The 20,789-nt window shown below is 42.7% G+C and overlaps 1 protein-coding gene across 14 annotated transcripts in view; it reads right to left on the reverse strand.

Annotated features, from left to right (window-relative positions):
• Nucleotides 1-18,908, reverse strand: part of MYT1L (myelin transcription factor 1 like) — a 427,914-nt gene extending 409,006 nt beyond the window's left edge. For 2 of the 14 annotated variants that reach the window (XM_086699913.1, XM_086699905.1), the window contains exon 1: nt 18,710-18,885. The gene's annotated coding sequence lies outside the window, so the exon portion shown is untranslated. Of the gene's footprint in view, nt 1-11,742; nt 11,895-11,961; nt 12,102-12,233; nt 12,443-13,494; nt 13,901-18,478; nt 18,501-18,613 lie in introns of those variants that run through there. The other 12 variants (XM_086699914.1, XM_086699906.1, XM_086699915.1 and 9 more) reach the window with 10 other exon arrangements.
• Nucleotides 18,909-20,789: the final 1,881 nt, after the last annotated feature.

Here is a 20,789-nt window from a genome sequence, read left to right on the forward strand (position 1 = left end):
GCAGTGTATCCCCCATCACCTTCCCCCCGGAATATAGCCCTTCTGAGGTTTTCTAAGGGTCTTCATCACCAGTAGCTTCTTCTGATCGTTTCATCCCAGAATCCATTGTTGCTATTTCTAGAGCCCACAGAGACAGAAACGAAGCCTGTACCGGGTACCCAATGACAGAAGGGGACAGTCGTTGAATGAAGGGCGTGTCATCCAAACTCTGTGGGAGGCCCCGTGAGGACACGGGGGACGCCGAGGACAGGGATGTGTGGGGGGGAGGGGGTTCCTGGTCAGGAGCAGGCTGAGGGGAAGGAGGGAAGAATAGAGACAGACAGAAGGGCTTTTCTTAGCTCCTTGGCAGCCTGGCTAATGGTCGAGGACCCATTGCTTGACAAGGGGAAATGCAGCAGAGGAAACAGTGGGGACTGGCCTGGGCATCAAGGAGACGTGGAAGGAATGGACCAGGGATACACTGGGAGCTTGAACAGTTACTTACATGTTTATATTCCTTTCAGGGCAAATGTGAATTAGGGCTTCGGGCCCCACATGCACAAATCTCCAACATGTCAGAGAAGAAAGCAGGGAGAAAGTGGCACATTTTTACTGTGGTCTTGTCCTTTTGTGAAACACAAAACTAATAAAATTCAGCACTTTCCTTCTGGAAATCTTGGTTGATAAAAAACGAACCTGGATATCAGGTGTAACCCCTGGCTGTCAGGCTCTTCACACACACTCTTTCCAATCCTAGCTGCTGTGTCTTGGGGAGGTGGCCACAGTGGTCACTGTGGGCTGAGCCCCCCGTTGGGGCCCAAAGCTCATGAGACACTAGATCTGAAGGTGGACAGTAAGTGTGACACTCCCAGAGAGGCTTTAATGAAACACGATTTCAGTTTGTAAATTAGCTTGAAATAACTATTTCTTGGGAAAGTTGGGGACCTGTGAGGAGGACAAAGGCTCAGAGAGCTATTACGGGAAAGACCCAACTGGAGGGCATGGCGGACCTTAGCGAAGCTTTCAGGATGGGAGTGACACGTTTACTGGTAGAAAAGCTCCAAATCTACTTTAAAGTGCCAAACGGCAACCTTGCTGTGGCTCTATCCTGAAACAAAGGAAGTGGGAGACATCATTTGCATTGTTACTTTTGGAGATATTATACATTCTGTGAGTCATGTTTACATTCGGTCTTAATATAGAAGGAGTAAGTTATTATTAATTTGAAAGCCATATCAGAGCCTAAATCGAATGGCTTATCTTCACTCACAATATAAAAAACACTTCTGGTTCAACCTTCACTCTGTTACAGAGTTTGTCGTATATTTACCTCTACAACACAGCTTTTTCTCTGAGAAAAAGAAAAGAGAGAGAAATTCATACTCACACATGGACATTTCTAGAGCAAAAAATAAATACCTAGTCCCATTATTTCCTTGAATGTTTTTTAAAACTGTTTTATGATTAGTCTCATGGAATTATTTGTAAATGCCACAAGATTAAATGTCATTAATCTTTTTGTTAATCATTCAGGAAAAACAATAAATCTCTAGATTGTCACACATTTAGATCATAAAATAAAATGACATGTATTTATGAAAAGTTTTTAAAAAGCAAACTATGGGGGCACCTGGGTGGCTCAGTCAGTTAAGCATCCGACTCTTGGTTTTGGCTCAGGTCATGATCTCACCATTTGTGAGACTGAGCCCCATGTCGGGCTCTGCACTGATGGTGTGGAGCTTGCTTGGGATTCTCTCTCTGGCCCTCCCCTGCTCAAGTTCTCTCTCTGTCTCTCTCTCTCTCTCTCAAAATAAATAAATAAACTTTAAAAAAATAAAATAAAAAGCAAACTATGAATAATTTTTGAAATGGAACTGCTACCCGCTTGTCTGTAGGTATAAGTCCCCAGATGCCACTGGAAATCACGTGCAGACCATGGATAACATAACAAAATGAGCCACCACAGTCAGATGTCACTGGGTAACAACAATTCAGAGCATCACCTGTCTTTACTACTTTCACTATGTTTATGTAAATACAGGAAGCCTTCTCCTTGTTCCTCACATAGCCAAATTACTTCTATTTTCAAAAATTGGTCCAAATGTGACCTGTTTATGAGGTTCCAATGGCCACGTGGCCCACAGGACCCATACATCTTTCTGTACTCTCCTCACAGGTCCTCTGCACCACCGAGGTGGGTGATCACCAAGCAACATGCAATGTTTCTCCTGGTCCCTTGATTGTCCATGAACATTTTTGTGTGTTTGTTGCTATTTAACTTTGTCTGTATTTGTATTTTGTGTCCTCAACTAGATTTTTAGTTTTTAATTTTTTTAATTTTATTTAAGATTTTTTTAAGTTTATTTATTTATTTTGAGAGAGAGAAAGAAAGAGCAAGTAAGAGCATGGGGGAGGGGCAGAGAGAGAGAGAGAGAGAGAGAGAGAATGCCAAGCAGGCTCAGTGCAGAGCCCAACTTCAAGCTCTATCCCATGAGCCATGAGATCATGACCTGAGCTGAGATCAAGAGTCGGCTGTTTAACCTAGTAAACCACCCAGGCGCCCCCAGATTTTCAGCTCATAAGGGCAAGGACTATGCTGCACCCCTAGTTCAGTGCTTGACCCTATAGACATTCAGTAAAGAAGTGCTGGGTCTACTTAAAGCCATTAACCATCAACCAGAACAAGTGCTAACTTGTACATACAGGGGGCCATCAATTCCACTCTTGTGTAATAAAAAGCTTTGCACTTGGTGATTTGTTTTCTTAAACGGTATATATCTTTAATAATCTGAATTCTTTCATGAATATGCTATTTTGCTTCTTATGATTATGGAGATAATAAGAATACCTACAATACTATAGATTCTTGTGGGTTTTACATGATATAGTTCATAAGTAAAGCAGTCAGTGTGGCACATTTGGTAGCTAAGTGTTAGGTTATTATAACCTGGTTATTATAACCAAAACCTGGCAGTCTATTTTCATTAGTATTTCAATATAATATATAAACAGTTTGGATTTGTATGAAGACGGGAATGGTGCTTGTCACTTAACCCACTGAACTTTTTAGGGTGCTTCGGTAGCCCAGTCAGTTAAGCGTCCGACTCTTGATCAGGGTCTTGGGATCCCAGGGTCATGGGGTCAAGCCCTGCGTCAAGCTCTGTGATGAGTGTGAAGCCTGCTTAGAATTCTCTCTCCCTCTCTCTGACCTTCCCCCACTCATGCTCAAAACAAATATTCAAAACAAATAAATAAAAAAACTTTTAAAGAACCACTCCTGAACTTTTGGTCTTGTGCAAGTATGACTTTGCTGGTTGGTTTAGCTGTACGATGTCCCACTTTAAGACTGAGCTGCAAAGAGCTGAGCTGTGCTTCTTGGCATGTCTCCACCACCTGTGCATTCCCCCCCCCTTTTTTAAATCTCCTCTTCCTTTCACTTCCTATCTCTCTGTGCCTGTGTCCACTGCCCTTTCCCTGCATGCCCACACTGACTTTCCTTCATGGCGTTTCTCCACTGCTTCTGGTGTGAGAAACACTGCCCAAGACTTAGAAGTTCCACATTTTGAGCTCTTGAAAGAGTGGATTGTTTTCTTAAGTGGGACACATCTTCTGTTGAATTTTCCCCAGGGAAGCTCTTTGGTACGAGACATCTGGAGAGGCTGGAACGGCTTCTGTGAGCTGGTGAGGAATCTGTTTGAGGTGTGCACAGGGTGAGCTGTCTAACCTCGCCCATGGGCTTGGTTTCTCTTATTTCCCTTCCCATGAAGGTTTAATGTTCTTGTATACTCCACCAGGATTTTGTGAGGACTCTTTTGAGCTGGGGAAGACCACATGCCATGGGGCACGGTGGTAAAAACCCAGTGTTCGTCTGGACCCACAAGATCTTGTGTGTCGTTCTGGGTGCTTCAGGGTACCAGAAGTAGGACATGGGTTGTGTAACACATTTTAGCTGCTATAAATGTGTTCTGATTAGGCTGCCTTTCCCTGGCTGTTACTACTACGTAAACAGAAAGGAAAGGCGAGACATAAAGCCAACGGGTCCATGTCCTTAAGCATCAAGCCTGCAGACACTGCCCTTCCTCCATCACGACAGGTGAAGAAGATCCACCACAATCCGATGGAGTCAAGAGAAACAAAGCAGGAATGACAGAGCCACGACAGCACGTACATTTCTGTGAATCTTCTCAGGACAACTCACCCGCTATAATGGCCAGAAGAGAATTCTTGCCAAAGTAAAATAAGACCATAGTCACAAAATGGATAAAATCAAGAGATACAACAACTTAGAGTTAGTTTTCAGCTACACATTTGAGTTTCACACAAGATCCAGTGGTTTTTCAAGATGATCAAGAAGTTTGATTGGATGAGTTCTGGGAAAATTCAGCTGACCTTGGCAGTCCTTGATTAGACCCATCAATCAAAAATAATGCCTCCTCTAAATTTTCCAGGGTGCTGGTGTTAGGCTTGCTTCCTGCTCTTCTCCGCAACAGCACCCCAGACAAGGACTGGGAGGTGCTGCCCTCTGTCAGGGGCACTGCCACCAGCGCGGAGCCCCATCACCCTGCAGCGACACCTTCCCGGAGCAGGCTGTGCATGAGAATGGCAAACACCATTACAGAATGTTAGAAGGGGAAGGAGCTGAGAAATGACAGAGTTCACTCCCCTCATGTGAAGCCAGGATTCTGGGACCCAGAACACTGGAATGACCTATTCAAAGTCATCCCCAAATCATCAGGAAGGTGAACTGAGATGAGGTCCTCCCACCCCACCAAGACACACATGGGCTGTCTGTTACTATCTAGGTTGGCTATGGACAAACAAAGCTCGCTGAGAAAACAAAAAGGACAAAAAAGAAAAGAAAAGAAAAGATGACTACAGTGGATAATATTTGGTGAAAATCCCCTCCAAGAAGCTAATTGGAAAGAGAAGTTTCCTAGTGTCATTGGCCATTTTCAATAGATTGAGGAATTCCTCAGAAGCTTGTACAAGGTGTGCAACATAACTGCTACGATCAAACCAGCAGGGCATGTCTATCTCTGGAAGAGCCTCCAAAAGCAGTCAAGGAATTCATTACTGGCCTTCCTGATCCTGTCCTTTGCTAACTGAAAATCCAGGGACACGAGCCAGCAGTGATGGTGTTGCACCAAAGTTACAGTCAATGGCCCCATTGAGCACAGTCCCCAGTCAGAGAGAATCTAAGTGGGAAGAAGGGCACAGACGTGGGGCCATGTTGAAGGAAGGAGGAAGGGAGTGGAGATATCACACTGAATGTTTTTAAGAGAGAGAGAGAGAGAGAGAGACCCATTTTTCTAACGTTGACTGTCTAACATCACATCTCAGGAATACACGTATGCTAAAACAAATGATTCAATCATACCCAAGATGTGGAGTATTTGTCACAGGCTGAGTATATTTTCTAACTTTTGCAAAATTTAAAATATATGCAATGTTATGGATGAGGAATGAGAGGTCCCCTGTCATCTCACAAATGTGATGGCCTTCCCTGTCACAGTGACCCCTTGATCGGGTACTGTTTTGATCATTAACTTCAAAAGTAGATGAACAGGTGGCACAGCCCATTTGTAAACAGGTGTGTTAGCTCCTCCCTGGAGAACAGACACAACATTTCTTGGCTTGCACTTCGGGTGTGGGTCTCTTAGGGAAAAGGGTTGTTTTTGAGCTAACACAACCCCAGTAACAGCATATTAACTAAAAAAAAAAAAAAAAAAACAAAAACAAAAACCAAAACCCAAAACATTTGGGCAGTGAAACTACCTCCACCCTTATTCCTGGTATTATGAAAAGAACAACAAAAGATAACTGATAGACTTAGAACACAAACTCAGTGGAAAATTCCAAGGGTTAATTCTGTACAAAATGTGCCATGTTAACCAAGGAACAAGTCATAAATTAGTCTGCAATTTACCCGAGCCAACTATTAAGATTCCCCTCCTGTTACACACAAGTGTCCAGCATCCACCAGCACGTCCTGCTTCGTGCAACCCCTGACTCCTGTTTTTAAGCAAAGACATGCAGCTTTGCAGCAACTGAGCTACTCAAATTCCCAGACTCCGAGAGACCATAAAAACACTACTTCTAGTCTTACTTTTCTTTGGTAGGGTTTAATCACGGATTCTTAATTCTGAACAGATAGGTATGTTCAGTCAGGTCTGACTCAGTGGAAATGTGGCAGGGAGTCATCTGAATGGTCGGAAATGCATGACCAGTTTCCAATTTGAACTGTCCTGTCCTCTTTCTGATGCCTCTTCAGCCAGTGGGGAGCCCGCGGATGACCAAGCCGGGCGGCTCGCTGCTGGCGTGGTGCCGGCTGCTGATGTCACAGAGGAAGCCAGAGGTGAGAAAGTAGGACCAGGGGAGCTTCCTGTTTGTTTGGGAGGTTGGGTCCCGGCCGCTAATCCGGGGCTTAACCACGCTCTACTCAAACGTTCTGTTGTTGATCTCTGGGATCAACAGCTTTGAGATGCTCAGAAACTGCAAATCAGACAGCTGACATTTGCCAGCACTCCTTCCTCAAAACAGCATTTTGCTCACTGTTTCGTGCATTCCCAGGTAAGCAGAGACTTGTTTGCATCCTAACTGCACACCATAACAGGATGACTGATGTCAACCTAGAAATTCTGATGAGTGAGGACCAAGGACGCAGAACCCACACAAAGTCCAAATCTCGAGCTCTAGATTTGTGTAAGAAGGTGATAAACTCAAATCATAGATTTAATTAAGTAAAGAAATGTGATTATATAATGCTATGTAATTGAGAGCTAAGTCTCAGAATGACCACCCAGACCCCTGAAGTGTTAATCATCTAAGGAAGGGACCTCAGCGTTTACTCCACTTGTACCATTAAGTCGGAAAAGTGGTTTACTCTATTTCAAAACATATTCAAGGGAAAGTAGATCTGGAAGAAATTGTGACTGCCCTTTATCATAAATATATATATTTAAAAAAATATGTATATATACACTTAAAGTAAGTATATATTTGTATATAATCTATAAATATAATCTATAACATATTATGTATATGTAACATAACATATATGTTGTGCAAATGTAATATATAAAATATTAGCTATTTATATATTTATTTTACAGATTATACATGAATATACACTTACTAAAATGTGTGTGTGTGTGTGCGCATACGCACACACACACGCACACACACACGCACACATGCACACACCCTGAAACACTGTGGGTCAGAAGTTTAACTGTCATCTCCACCTCTTTTGCTCTTTTGACATACTAGGTGCTCAGTGTGTGCACGTTGTATGAGGTGTTCAGTCAAGTGGTAAGAAGGAAGGGGCAGCTGAGTTTCAGGAACCAATGCCTGCAATTCCCAACACTGACTTTGATGTTTTTTTCTTGTAGGAAAAGATGGTGAGCGAGCCCCCAGGCTGCCCATCTTCGTCACTGACTCTAGCTAGGCTGTTAACTAAACTCTTCTAAAATGCAGAGTCTGAACATAATTGATAAATGTGCAAGTAGGGTCCATGAGAAAGAACAAAAGAAAGAATCACGACCCCAGCAGCTAAAATTCCCATGGTGGAAGTCGTGTCCCCTGATCTTGACCTGAGTTAATGTCCGCCCCAGACATGGTGGCCTCGGTGCCAGCGGCTTGTCTGAGCTCCCTGGGGATGTCTCTTTCTGTTCCTTTGGTGAACTTGGGCCTGGGAAACTGCCCATACAACACAACATGTGAGATGGGTAGGGGTAAATTGATATCATGGAACTCATTCACACCATACTGGCCATAGGAACACTACGATTAGGCATAAAATTTTATTCTTCTGGTAATATACTTCAAGCCCTAAACAAAGCCAGTGAAGACAGGAATTTCCCTTAGGAAGAAGAAACAAGAATAAAAGAAAAAACCCAGTTACCCTGGAAGATAAACAGCACAACCCTCACTGGCGACTATCACCATTCACTCCAAACTACAGGATGTGAGGTCAAACATACACTCGTATTTGGAAAATGCAAAAATGAGGACCTGTCATACTGACTCCTGAGCGACCGGAACCACAGAATTTCTCAGTGCAATACACCCAGTTACAGCATGTGTCCAAAGTGCAAATGATCACTGTGTCATAAAGGAAGCCAGCAAGTCTATCTGCAGAAGAGGCTGACGTGGGTAAAGCTATGACCAACTGCCATCAGCACATACATCAGGGCAATTGCAACTTCCCACCCTTCAGGCTTGTGACGATTTCCCCCTCTTCCCTGCAACTGGTGATTAGTACCTTCCACGACCCAGACAACAAACAGCTGGATGGATGCCAAAGGACCATACATCCGTGGTCTACCGTGCCCTTTTTAATCAACTTCCTAATTAAAAAATGCCATGCTGGCATGAGGTATGAAGGGAGTAGGCTTGGGCTGTTTCACAAAATCGCAGCCCCTAATCCGGGGGTTGTGGAAAATCTGTGTTCTTACAGATGTTTATGAGTTTTCCTGGTGCAAAGATAGAATCAATTTGCTTCTGCCTGGCCCTCAAGACGTATTAAATTTATCCTGAAGGAAACTGGTTTCTGAAAAGCTCTTGCCCAGATGCATTAGGCAGGTGGGAGTTTCAGTGAACCAGAGGGTCCAGTAGCAGATGCAGCATTGATTTCTGAATGTTCACAATCTAGCAGACAGCTCCAGAGCAGACTTGATTTGATGGCTCTCGATGGGGTGCCCTGCAGACTCGATTGTTTCCACAACCAGTCTGGCTAGCATTGTTTCATGGCGACAATGCTCTGTGCTCTCAGCTTCTGTTCAGATGGCACAGGCTAGTGGCATACATGTGCCCGGGTGGCAGGGGATGGGGCCAGATTTGAAGTCAGGCTCTAAGAACTATCTATCCCTTTCAGGGCTGAGTGGTACAGTAGGCCCTGAGATCGGGAGGTGATACTGACTTCAGAAGGCCATTCTGTTGAGGGCCATCCAAATACACCACGAGTCTATGTTGAGATATGGCACGAAGATACCACCCAAAACAGGGTTTGAAACTAGAAATCCTAGAACGAACATCTTTGTCAATGTACTAAAAAGAGCCCCCGCCTCATAAATTATTAATTCACGAGTTGTTTGATTTAGAGATGTAGAGCTGACATTCCAAACCTGGAAATATCTCAAGCGAATGTCCAGTAAGCTTAAGGACATTCTCTCTAAAGCAATTTGAGACTGGAGCTGTCAGACTTTAGCCAAAAGCAGTCGGTGTGTAATATTGAGCCATAAAGTTCCTTGCAGCTCTATTGACGGGTGCACAAATATATCCAAAGCAGGTTGACACGGCGCACGTATCAACCCAATGGCTCAAGGGCTTTCAGCTTGCACAGAGCACTGTCATATCGGCGGTTTAGAAACACATACACATGCTCACTCACAAAACCCTTGAAGAGATTAATTGAGTACTCCTGGGAGTGCAAAAATACATCGTAGTATACAATGTTAAAGAAATAAGGCCAAAAACAAGTTCTTGAAAGAAAAATATTTACACCATGTTCATGCACAATCAATGGGATCCCTGGCAGAGACTGGCCCTTGTCACCTGAGGCAGAGCGGACCCCTCAGGGCACACCGCTGCCCGTGCACCAACCACCCCACCCCAGCGAGGCAGAGAGGGCCTGATCTTTCACTAATGTTTTGGCATCTCACTCGTTGCTTTAAAAATTTGCTATGGAAAGCTGCTTTTCTTTCCAAAGTTGATCTCCAACCGTAGAGGTAAACCAAAAAAAAAATTAAGAGGGAGGAAGGAAGGAAGGAAGGAAGGAAGGAAGGAAGGAAGGAAGGAAAAAAGGAAGGAAGGAAGGAAGAAAGGAAGGAAGGAAGGAAGGAAGGAAGGAAGGAAGGAAAAAAGGAAGGAAGGAAGGAAGAAAGGAAGGAAGGAAGGAAGGAAGGAAGGAAGGAAGGAAGGAAGGAAACAAGAAAGGAAAGAAGGAGGGAAGCAAGAAAGATTCCCTTAGAAATCACATTTCCAGGCAGGTGCACATCACCACATTTCTAGCTGTGGGACCTTTTATTCTTTCATTGTCTTTGAAGGCAAGCCCTTCCCAACCCCACGGTGCCTGAGAGCTAATGTGACAGATAGTGGCATAAAGTGAGTCTGTCAAGTGGAAACTCATATGACATAATTTTGGCCCTTAAAACAAGCTGGGCTACAACTCTGAGACCCAGCCGGGCACAAAGGAAGACACTGGTAGGTGACACACCAGTGTCCCCTTCTGTTAGTAAATGGACACATTGAGAGCAAAAACTAATGCTCATGTTTTGCCCCAAGAAAGTTATAACCTGTCATCAAACTACAAGGAGTCATTTTGATCACAGAAAGCTTGGCTCAATGCTTAGATAAAATCTAGCATGGAAAAAGAACAAATATTTCCTTCCTCTAGGTAAGATTCAGGAATCTGAGAACAATTTGCTGTTCAATACTGCTGAGTTAAATAAAAAAAGTCAACTGTTTTCTCATTCTTGTTTACCAGCAAATTGAGAAATAAAATTGAAAAAAATTATAATATGTATTCATAGATGCAAAAATAGAGGATTCGTCTATTATGCAAAAAATAAATGGATAATCAGCTCAGTGTGAGTATTCAGAAACTTGCAGCACGAGGAGAAAACGGTCAAAGCCAAACGTCAGGCAGGAGCTTCCCACAAAGGGTTAATATGTTTTCCGATACCTTGTGTTTGAGGTTGAGGTTGAGGTTTGCTGGAGAGTTTTCTCTTTTTTCGGAAAGGCAGAGTTTTTTTTTAAAACACAAGAAATCACCCTCCAAAAAGTTGCATTTTCTGTCAAATGGTTGCTGTCATTGTCTGAAGCAAACAGCTAAATAAAGTGAAGCAACTCTTTCAAAAAAAAAAAAAGAAAGAAAGAAAGAAAGAAAGAAAGGAAAGGAAAAGAAAGCCTAAAAATAAAAGCAAACTAGAATCATGAAGTGATGTGATATATTTAAGAAACTGTCAATAGACGGTTTGAGGGTAATAATTCCTACTTAAGTTCCACCTTAGAAACACGCGAAATAATTAGGTCAGTGAAAATGAAAACCTTACCTTTTAAGGAGAGTAGAAATTATGAAAACAAGAGAGAACTATTTATCAGTGAATTCCCGGAGAAGGAAGTATATTTAACCAGACACTGAAACACCCATACTGCAGTCTTAAAGCCAGAGAATTATATAAGAAATGTGTGTCACTGGTGACAATGGAAAACTGGGGTTCCGGCAGGGTTACCGTTATTTCCCAACTCAGGAGACTGGTTTGTAAAACCAGCTTCCAATTTTTCTTTCCCCCAGAAAGAACAGAAAGTATCAGAGGCTGTGCTGGTTTTTCTATCTCCTATCTATGGATTGTACAGATCAATAGAAACTTGAGTTCGGTTTCCACAATCTCCAGTAAGTTGCTGGTTAAATTGGCTAAAATCCCCTTCCCAGCCAGGAAAAATATACACCAGTCAAAACTAATTATGTCTGGGCTTCACCTGAAACAACGTTCGCGGATTTTACTGGCCTGGAGACACTGTTCCGGCAAATATTAATTAAACACCTTGAATAATGGCTGCTGTACATTTCTGAGCACAGGAATCTCTAAACGGGGAATTTTCACTCCAGACCCAGGCACGGGAAGATGGATGGAGCATCCACCCCAAACCAGCAGCAAATGACTGTTCTTTTGTTACTGACCAGGAGGAGTTGAACTTTGCTCCACTTTGGGAAGCAGAGCCACCGCTCTGGAAACAACAAGGAGGACAGGACATATTTACCTGCAGGGACCATCAAAGAGAAACCTGGAGCATCGCAAAACAGAGTGGTCCAGACGCATGATCTGTGGCTGCAGCCCCCGGCCGCTTCGGCTAGGCCGGCGTCTGGCAGGCAGCCGTCCCCACGGCAGCCACCCTGCCTTCCATGTCGGGGACTCACCCAGAAAAGCCCGCACCCCGCTCCACGGCCCCAGAACTCTTGCGGGGCTCCTCAACGCCTACCATTTGTTCCGCGTTCATCCAATCAACTTTCCACTGCACATCTTCCCTCTGCCGGCGCTCAGACGCCGGGCTACTGCTCATCTGTATGCTAATTATTTTGCCACATGGACAAAAGTAATAATGCTTTCAGACAGGAAACTAACAGGCCTGAAGTCGAAGATGGAAATTAATAAGTTGACACCACTAAACGCCGGCCGGGCTGTCGCGCGTGCCGAGCGGGGCTCCCGGGGAGGCCATGGCCGCACAGCACCACCAGCACGCCGCTGACTTACCCTGTGTCGGGCTGCATCCTCTAAGAACTACCAAACATATCCATTTCCCCAAATCCTAGCCCGGGGAGGGGACTTCAGCGCTGTGCTAGGTATTTTTCAAGGGATAGCTGTGGCTTCAACCAGTCATTTCTAACCTTCCTGTTTATGAAGCTTGCAACACAGTCAGACAAGATTGGGGATGCGTGCTGTATGTTTCTTACATTGTACCCACAGGCCCCTAAATCTCCGGAGCAGAATGGGTATCATGTGCAGAGCCGTATTCACTGTAATAGATGGGAACTATGAATACCAGAGGCAGGCCGGGAACAGTCACCCGGGAGGCAGTGGATCTAAAAACACCCCCCACCTCCCGTCATTGATGTTACGGTGGATTCACGCTGTGGCCGAAGGAGTCTCGCAGAGTCAGCCAGACCTGCAGTGCTTCACATGGTGCGAGTGCCTAGCATCCAAACAAAACAAAAAGAGGTTCCGAAGCCTGTGCTGGACTGCAGAAGGGGAAGAGCAGCCACACAAGAGTTAACTGAACTGAGTCTTCACCGTCCCTGGGGTTGCCAACCACACTGGGTTCTGCCTCACTACCAGCTCCTGTGATCACTTTCTTTTAAAACAAAAGACATAAAACTATCTCTCCAAGAAAGTTCAAACATCATCCATCTCTCGCTATTGCTCGAAGGGAAAAAAAATACCAGAGAAAGTTTGATCCGCAAAGGCAAGACCAGATACGATTTCAAAATACGGAAAGGAACATAGATATATGACTTTCATTAGCATTTTTCCGGTAAAAAAAAAAGTGCTGATTTTATAGATGGCTTCTTGGGTCAAGCAATAAAGCTTCAGTCCAGCAGTAACTATACCACCGCGCTGTCTGCAGACCTCTGTTATAACACTCACCACTACGAAAGTCCACATTAAATCACAAAGGCTACTTAGCACCTCCCACTCCTCCCCCTGGACGTTAGCCTTGCAGACACAGACTTCTGTTTAATGACAACCCAGCAGCACACAGGTATCTGGGGGCCTGCCCACGATGATGTGATACCGGAGGTCTAGCTCTCTTGGAGAAGGAGCCCATTCTTGGCTCATTTGCACACCAAACCAGGCGATTTTAAGAAGTGCTGTGATCTGTCATCAAATAAGGACTGACAGGTAGGGAGGGAAACAACCGTTTGCTGGGGAGATCAGATGAAATAATTCTAAAGAGCTGGAAGTTGCAACGAGCAGATAAATCATATGCAGCCTTGAAATAGAGAGAAAGCGATACCTTTTCGCAGAAGAGTTGGTGGCCATCGAGAGAGATCCCGTTCCGCAGTCTATTTCTCTACACATGCAGGGCTATTTCTGCTGTGGAGAGCCCATGGCACGTGTTGATCGCGTCTCCCTATACATCCCCGCTCCATCCGCCCCTACCCTCCAGCGCTGTCACTGTCAGCTCACTGTGTAGACGGAGAGTCTGGGGCAGAACCACCACCAGTGATAAACCACTGCAGGCTTTCCACAGAACACAATGCTGACTGTGGCTTCCGTCGGGGTGGGGGTGGGGGGTGGGCAGTGCAGAAGTCTGAAGTTCCCAAGAACACCTTATTCTAGCTTTCAGAGGTGATTCCCCTAAATCCCGAGCCTCTTGCCTGACGTGTTGAGACCAGACACACTGGTTCCTACACAGGCTACAGTTCCCTTCCCACCCAGCCCTGCTGGAAATCACTGCAGTGCGAGAGCTAGAGATGCTTTAGGAGAATATCCTGTACCATTCTGCCTTCTCACAGCACAACACCCCTTTCACTGAGACTAAAATATTTTCCTCCCCCTCCCAACTTTTCCAATAATCACCACGTGGGGAGTAAGGATTTTTTTTTAAAGAGATACATTTTAGGAAAAATTTTTCCAGGAGAACAGCCCGACACAGCAATGCTTATCAGTATTTCTTCACATAATAAATAGGCATTTGTGCGTTCTTCCTACTTTTATAACACCTGGCTTACATTTTCTCTGCCATCTCTGATTACTTCTACAGATACCCTGAGGACTCATTATTATGTCAAAGCTTAAAACAGTTTCATTGTGAAAACAGGCATAGAAAAATCATTGTGTATGCTTGAACAATGCAGGTGTGAAAGAGACACAGAGAGAAGAGAGGGAGGCAAAAACAGACAAACAGGAACAGAGTTACAGAGAGAGGAAGAGGGAGGGGGAGAGGGAGGGGGAGAGGGAGGGGGAGAGGGAGGGAGAGGGAGAGGCAGGGAGAGAGAGGGAGGGAGGGAGAGAGAGAGAGAGAGAGAGAGAGAGAGAGAGAGGACAGGACACAAAGCATACTCCAAAATGAAACCATGTTGCATTGAAATACAGCCTACTCATGGAAAATGTATAGCTGCTACCTTAAAATAATCTGATATCAGAAAAATCATACAATAGATTACTACAAAAGTAGAGAGTTTAATATTATTTCTTGTACAAGTTATGATCACTGTAGACAAGATTTCTAATTTGTGGTATGTGCCAATTAAAAAAAAATATCCTTTCTTTAAATATCAGCCACACATGATATTTGGATACAATTTACCCCCACCAGTGCAAAATAGAATTTAAAAAAATAATTTTATGCACACACACAACTTAAAGTTTGTAATATCTTTTCTCTTTAGTTTAATTTGGAATAAACATAGATCAGTGCCAGGTGTAGGGTTGTGGTAAAGAATGTGGTTTGATGAAACTTAGCTGGCGTGCTGAAAAATATGTTAATCATTTGCAAGTCTTGTTCAAGTTTAGCCTCTGTTACTCCTTTCTAAGGAATGCTACACATATTTTCAAAGAAAACAAAAAGAAGACATTTGTGAAAAGGGCCCTTTTAAAAATTTGAAAGTAAGAAAACAAATAATACTATTGCAATAAAATTATGATATGAAGTAATTTGATTATAAGAATTTACCAAAAATAAAGATCTTTCTTTCTGAATCTGCATTCATTTGCTTCCTGGACAGACTTCTGGTGGGACTTTGTGTCAAGGCAGACTTTATGGCTAGGTAGTAGATGCAGTTGAAAACCTGGTTATTGATTGGAATTGTAGCCCTGAACTCAAGGGGACAGCCAGATGGGCCACACTTCAATGTCAGGGCAGGGCGGTCTTTACCGAAAAGCGCCTTGCTAATCCCTCTTAGTACACTAAGTGGGTTTCTTGATATAAAATATTTAAGGGTAATTAAAATGTTAAGTTGTTTGAAGTTAAAAAGATAGCCATTAAAATATGAAATAAGTAAACAAAGTATTTTAGGTGATATACTGTGTTTCTTAAACAATACCTCTCCCTCAAATTAGATTATCTTACAGGTAGAGTTGGAAATCTACCCATATGACTCTGAAAACATTATTTAGGCAACAGAATAATTTTTTCACAGAGGACTGGTTTGGATTTTTAAATCACACATGTGAGGTGTTTCTAAAAGCAAATCAACAAATAGTCATATTAGTGACTCTAAATTTCAAGTATAGTTTTAACGAATAGAGAAACTTTAAAAAACCTTGAAGTTGCAAAAATAAGTTATTTCTTCTCCCTAATGTATTGAAAATTGGCATAGAAAACAGACATAAAACATCAGCTGCATTCAGTAGTAAGCCATGAAACGTAAATATTTTCAAGACAGTAAAAAATAAATAAGCTACGTGAAAACACATCAGGAACAATGAAAACCATACACTGAAGAGGCTCCTTTTCTAAAAATGCTCACATTTTCCTAAAATCATGCTTGTGCTGTTTTTATAACCCAAAAGGAAATTAGGTGCTTTCATTCCTTCAGGGATTTTGGTACATCACACATCCACGGTCACAAATTATTGGGCCTTCAACTTTGATGTCAGCTTCACATGTATGAAATCAGCCTAAGTTTTACTGGAGGATGCAAGTTTAGCTCAAGAGACGTTGAAATTTATGTTTTACGTGCACTTATTTATTGCCTTACAGGTTCATCTTGATAATCCTAGTTCATGGTTCCGAAAACAAAATTTTATCAATTATTACATAAATTTCTATTACAAAAATATTTTCCACTTGAAAAAACATGTCTACCTAGTGTTTATAGTTTTTCCACTCACAGTTGTACATATGCACGTAATTCTAATGAAATCATGTTTGGTGATTTGGAAAGTAGGGTAAAATTTTTATGTGCAAAATAAAATACTGAGATTGCATATCCTTTCTGCCACCATCTTCAGAACACCCAATTGTGACCGTAAAGGCTGCTCCTGCTTCTTCCTCAAGGAGCACAATCATTAAGGTGATGAAAGTAAGCCATTTTCACATTGCCAGTAAACTAGTAGGAAGTCAGTCACCGCTGAATGTAATTGCTATCAGCAGCGGACAGCTCCCGGTGCTGAAAGGGAAAGGGAGAGGAGCCTTGCTCACAATAGCTCACTCAACCAGGCTTTGAAAAATCACAGCAAAACTGAATGAGGTGGCAAAGTGCTCAGGCTGAATAGCACTGTCTACAGAACAATGGCAGCCAGCTCCAAATCCCACTATAATCACATTAATGAGATTAATCAGTGAATTAGCAGCAGTCAAATGTCAGGGAGGCAAGGAAGAATCCAACCAAGATTGGTAATTAACTTTTTTTTTGGGGGGGGGAGGGAAAAATCAACTATGCTACCTCCTAGGTTTCTCAGAAGTTGACAATTCTGCTTTACAAATCTGAAGGCTACATGTACTGATCAAAAGGCAACAGCATAACCCTTCATCTTATAATATAGATGCAGGTATCACGCTACTGTGCCTTAACTACCGTCCCCTGAGAAAAGTGATGTCACTTTAAATAATCCTCACAAACTATCAGGCTTTTGTTGTTTTGAACTTTCTAAGTGTGAAATTAATATTTAAAATGAAATCATTTCTCTAATACTCAAGCTAAAATATATTTAAAAAATGGCTGATTTAAAAAGGAGGGATTATATAACAGCCGCTAGTGCTTATGAGTAGTCCGTGCTACTGTAGCAAGAGTTTTAAAAGAAGTGCCATCAAGTAAAAAACTATCTTACAAACACATCAGCCACGGTCTATTGTCTCTAATACAGAAAATATGTAACCACAGTTCAACTTTAAGGAGAACTTTAACCAATGAACTTATTGTACTCAAGATCATAGAATAATACACTTTCCTCCACATCAATTAGAAAAAATAAACTTCCATTTTTCAGGAATGTGTCACTTGGTAGTGCATGTAATATACAATCAACACTTTGTATTCAAAGTTCTTGAGAGGTGAAAACTTACAGGAATGCAATGGAACTGTTTTTCAAAAAGGAATACTGTGCAAACCATTTTTTTTAAAGGTGATCACATTTTTATCTGTATCAGTTAGAAAGCAACATAACTTTTATGAACTTGAACAATTAGAAAGACTCCCTTATGCCTATAAGGGTGGTGGTAGGGTGCTTTTCTCTATGAAGTTAATTTTGTGCAGTAAAATGCACTTAAGCCAAAAAGCTCCTATAAAAATATTTTTATCCTAAGTAAATAAATAACTTAAAAATTCTATACATTATATAGTGTTAGTAACATAAAAAATTGTCATGGTTAGTTTCGTACTAACTTCAAAATCAGTGCTCTATATTTTGAATAAATAACTATCATGTGAATATTTGCATATATATTTATTTCTTTATTGTGACCTATCTTGAAATTAAAGTGTGCAGTTTGAACGTCCAGTTTATTAATTTAAGTTGCTTTAGAAGACATATTTCTGTTATAATTGAAATAATGTTTCATCATTATGAACTTCAAACATTCAGGCTATAGTTAAAAATCTTCGAGTTTCTGAGTTTAAACAATATAAGCCAACTTTCTTACCATCTAGGCAAATGTAACACCACAGCAAGGACATCTCATGTTTTAACAGCCTCTGTAAAAATGCTATGCTTTATTTGCAATGTAAAGTAACCCAGTAAAGTCTCTGTGAAGTTCTGGCTTCAGTGCCCGCAAATCCTCCAAGGATCGTCATGCAGCAAGTTTGTTTGTTTTTTTTTTTTTAAATAAACAACACCACAGTTAAGGCATGCATCTCAATACCCATTTTGCCGTAAAGAGAGACTTCTGTGGATTACGCACTCTCTAGACCTGGAACATTGCAGCTCCCAGCCATGCTGTAAAAATAACTTTAAAAAGGAGCAAACAATGGGCACTGCAGCACGAGGCTCCGGACCACGGAAACACATCCGCTGTCCACCGAGTCCACAGAATTCACCTAACGAAGACCACATACCTCACAACATGACCACAGCCGCTCACAAGTTCAAGACAAACTCACTGCTGGTAACTGTGCTGGCTCAACAGACACCCAAAGAAAAGAAAACCCCTTTCCACCACCGGTCTGAAAGGAAGAGAGGAATATGCCTACCACCGAGATGCAGAAAAGGTTGCTTTTTGTCTCCAGTGAATATTGACATCATAACCCATAGTCCAGGGAATAAAGCATAAAATGAAATACACCCACCAACAATAAGTAAAAAAATCAGGGGGCTTCAAGAAGACTGCGAGGAAAGCTCTCTCACTGCTTAGTGTGCGGTAGCTTAGGGAAAAAATGTCGCCCGGGCAGGACTGACAAATGCAGTGCGATCGGCTCGCAGGCCTGAGGGATCTGTTTCACTTCCACATGCGTCCCCTGATGCACACACTCCCACTCATGCTCTCGATATGCTTTTTTTTCCTCCACATTTTTTTTTTCACGAGCTCCAAATCCCCGGCATATGACCTTCTGTTAAATAGATAAAAAAAAAAATTGCTTATCAGTCATGCAAATGAGGCTGAATTCATTTTCCACAACAGATGGCCTCATAGATAATGATGATGGAAGAGAGAAAATTGAATGTCTCTCACAAGGTGGCCATGGCAACCGAGAGCAGAATAATATCAATAATAAGCTCACTGCATAATAAGGTTGTCAATCCCACAAATCAAAGTCTCCAGCTAAATCAGGTGTACCACCCCAGCTAGTTACCAGGTAAACACACACACACACACACACACACACACACACACACACACACTGCAGTTTGCACTGAGCATGAAGAAAACTAGAATTTCAAGGCATGCTGTGGAAATGCGCGCGCGCATGTGTGTGTGTGTGTGTGTGTGTGTGTGTGTGTGTGTGTGTGATCGGAGGGGGGTGGTTTGGTAATGGAATGACAATGTGACATATCTTTTCTTTATTTTCGTTTCATTATCTTTTCTGTAGTGGACTTGCTTTCGGGAAGGATGTTTAAATAGCCATGTTGAAATTTGGAATGTGGAATCTCCCGCCTCCTCCTCCCCCACTCTCCCTGTCTGATGTGCTGTCCTGCATTGATGCAGTAGCAGCTTGCTTCAGGCTTCCACCTTGGCTCCCAGGGGGACATCCTGCAAAATGAATCAGCAGCCATCCTGAGCAGGCTGATTAAAATGAAAATGGCAAGGCACATGTCTGGGCGGAACTGGAGCTTGGCTTTGCTGCCTGTCTGGCAAGCATGCTCAATATAGCTCTTGCTAATAATGGCTTACTGCCTTTCGTTTTTTAAAAAGGTATCGCCCTTTTTCCCCTTAACCGACTAGTGTTGGAGTATGTGTGTGTGTGTGGGTGTGTGTGTGTGCGCGTGTGCGTGGTCGGGGGTGGGGGATGGGAATGGATTCTTCGGTTCTTCTGATTTTCCGCTGCTCACATGCAGACTGCCTGCCTGACAACACCATTATGGTAAAGCTGCACTTACCTCCGTCATTCTTCGGGGGAGGGAGGTGGTTGATAAGTCTTAGGGTAAAAGGGCCAGTTATGAACTCAAGCCGTCTGAAAGACCAAGTCACCATCCTACACCTAGATACAATCATTTCTAGCCAAATCTGAGGCAACAGACCTTGAGAGAGCGCTCGCTGCTTCACAGGCTCACAGTTGGACTCTGAAATGCAACCTATTTCTGTTTCAAGGCTTTGCAACCCACCTGCTACTGTATCCCAGATATTCTGCAGCACAAAGCATCCAAAACAGGAAAATGAAAGCTGACTAACTGATACAATAATCTAACACATTTAATAAAAATAAATCTCTGACCTTTTTTCATAATTCTCAGGCAGATCTTCAAGACTGCCCTCAAAGAAGCTATACTTTCCAGCATCTCTGTCCAATTTTTCCGTTTTTTTAAGGCATTCTGGAAATCAGAACATGACCATCTCTCATTAAAAAAATGGCTTAAAAATTAGAACCAAGGGTTTTCCTGAATTCATTATACTTTATTTTTATTATACATTTTTCTAAGTTATAATAGTCTTTCAATTTAGCTGTCTTAATTTCCCTTCTCGATTCCTTTTGGTAACAGATGCGTGATGAGTGTGCTCTGTGTGTGTGTGTGTGTACTTATTTTTGCCGTTAGTGATGCTTATCTCTGAGATGTGATCTTTTCTCTCCCGCACCCCTGCCCTGTTGCTGCAGTGCGAATCAGAAATCAATAGAGCTGCCCTAATGGAGACTCCACTCGGCACGCGGCAAAGCAGCTGCCGGCTCCCCTCTCTCTCTCCCTCTCCCTCTCTCTCTCTCCCCCCCCTCACAC

This window comes from Puma concolor, chromosome A3 (assembly GCF_028749965.1).
Source record: "Puma concolor isolate L17-30 chromosome A3, mPumCon1.1.hap2, whole genome shotgun sequence".
NCBI lineage: Eukaryota > Metazoa > Chordata > Mammalia > Carnivora > Felidae > Puma > Puma concolor.